The sequence below is a fragment of the Limulus polyphemus genome, unplaced genomic scaffold, assembly GCF_000517525.1.
Source record: "Limulus polyphemus unplaced genomic scaffold, Limulus_polyphemus-2.1.2 Scaffold5181, whole genome shotgun sequence".
Taxonomy (NCBI): Eukaryota; Metazoa; Arthropoda; class Merostomata; order Xiphosura; family Limulidae; genus Limulus; species Limulus polyphemus.
In genome coordinates, this window is record NW_013670791.1 from 55551 (window position 1) to 58098 (window position 2548).

At 27.8% G+C, this 2548-nt stretch overlaps 1 long non-coding RNA gene across 1 annotated transcript; it reads left to right on the forward strand.

Moving 5' to 3' along the window:
• Positions 1-14: 14 nt before the first annotated feature.
• On the forward strand, positions 15-1257 carry LOC111089076. The gene is made up of 2 exons (XR_002613424.1): positions 15-214; positions 285-1257. It is a non-coding gene; the product is annotated as an uncharacterized LOC111089076 (long non-coding RNA).
• The last annotated feature ends 1291 nt before the right edge of the window (positions 1258-2548 follow it).

A 2548-nucleotide genomic window follows, 5' to 3' on the forward strand; every position in this document is an offset into this window, starting at 1 on the left:
GTCTGTATAATCATGTAATACTAAAACACAAAAGATGTTTGTATGATCATGTAATACTAAAACACAAAAGATGTCTGTATAATCATGTAATACTAAAACACAAAAGATGTCTGTATAATCATGTAATACTAAAACACAAAAGACGTCTGTATAATCATGTAATACTAAAACACAAAAGATGTCTGTATAATCATGTAATACTAAAACACAAGACGTCTGTATAATCATGTAATACTAAAACACAAAAGACGTCTGTATAATCATGTAATACTAAAACATAAGAGACGTCTGTATAATCATGTAATACTAAAACACAAAAGACGTTTGTATTTTACACTTATGTTCACAGAATTTTGAAAATATGTACAAAACAAGAGGATTTAAAAAATGATTTGTTACGAATGAGATAAGTAGCAGTTGAAAAAGGATTTAACCCAAATATTGTAGATAGAGCAGTTAATAAATTCACTAATGTTGTGATAATATGTCAGATTATTACTTTAAAACCTAGTTATGATAAAATTAAAACAGAATGTTTAATTTTGCCATATGTTCCAGGTTTAACTACTAGTTTATATAAAGTGCTTAAAAAAACAAATAGTTTACCATATATTTAAACTGATGAATTTTAGGTAATCTAAACATAATATGCAGTTAACAGAAAATGCTTGAATTTATAAAATTCAACAATGTGGAAGTATTGGACAGACAAAACATAATTTTGAATTTACATAACATAAGGAATGTGTAAGAAATAAAAAGAATGAAAATTCAGTCATAGTAGAGCATGTACAAAAATCACAACATAGATATTATGGGGAAAAATAGTATTATTGGCTCAACCAATAGGTATTAGAGCCAATAACATTCGTGAATCTTTGGAAATAATAAAGTAGAAATAGATTATAAATTATTAGATAGAGATGAAGGTCCAGCAGATATCTGTGTAAGAATGTGGCAGAACTTGCAAAAATGGTTAACTTACATACGGGTCACATGACTTGGTTAAAAAAAAAGGTATAAATATTACACTGTTATATCTTGTAATTTCACTCCTGATAACAATGTTGAAATTTTGAAACATGTAGAATCTATTTTTTGAATTTAAAATGGTTTTAATTGTATATCTATTTTAACATTGTTATCTATTATTTTAGCATTATACACAGAAAACAATACTTGTAAATTTATTTATACTCAAGATATGTCTTTGAATTAATTACACAATTCTGAATCAGGCTCTGACAAATCAGAGTGCAAGGTGATGTTCACGTGAAAAAAAAACAAAAAAACTCTCGTCCATCACAAAGTTTGTATTTGCATAACTCTAGAACCTCTAAAATCATATCAAAAGTTTTTTCACTATCTCTGTATCTTGTATTTACTCTCCTCTACAATGTATTGTTGCTAAATCAGTAATGTAGAGTAAAATGAATAGTAGATAAATCCATCAAATACTATGTTGAATATCACTCTATAAAAGATCATGGCATGCACATTTTGACCCCCATAGGCTTAAAGGACATAACAGTTAGCAGATGAACTCTCACCTCAGAAACCTGAAACTTAAATAAGAAATATTAGGAAGGAATTTCTGTTATAGTAATATCTTTTCGTTAAGTAGAAATATATGAGTAGTATTTTTTTTAAAGAAAGAGGTTTGTATTATGACAGAGTACAAGTTTTCTGTCCAATCAATATGATGTTTTCATATTCAGAATTACTCTACTTTCAGGACACTGTGTTACAGAATTGATCATTATTGATCTAATTTTTCCAGTGCATATGCTCAAGTAATCAATTGAACTGGAAGATCTAGTCATTGACTGACTAATATAGAAAGAAATGTATTTTTTGTACTTTGTGGTGGAAGTGTAGTGTATTTTGTACAGAGGACTAATAAAAAATTTATATTATTCAGAAGCTTGCCTATGCTTGTACTTTATATCTTGATGCTACAATAAAGCAGATTAGTATAGAATGGTAATATTTCTTGCTACTTGCACCATCTGTAAGTAATGAGATCAAATACCAGTGATTTTTTTCATGTTTTTAATATTTAGCCTACTATTCCATCTTTATATATATTAAAGCTCATTTCATATAAAGATTGAATAGTAGGCTAAGTGTTAAAAACAGTGAGGTAAAAATGAAAATTTGGAACAGTAACTTGGGCTTTTTAATCTAAACTTTATAAAAATTCTCTGAAGAGTGTTTAACACAGACTAACATTTGCACCAAGTTGGTATTTTTTACTCAACTTCAGTACATTATATGGTTCTACTTCTAAACTTTCTCTATAATTTATCTTATTTGTTTGCTGGTATAAACTGGTACATTTATCATTGTGCTAATATTTAATAGGGCTTTATAAACCACATTATTATTAAATGATTTATTTTAGGCCACAAGATAATAAAACAAATATACACCTGGAAAAAAGTTAAGCACCCCGTGTTTTTTTCAAGGGATTCAGATTCGACGTTCTTGTGAATGATAATGGCTGGAGACGGCTTAAATGGGTAATGAAGAAAAACTTTAATATAAT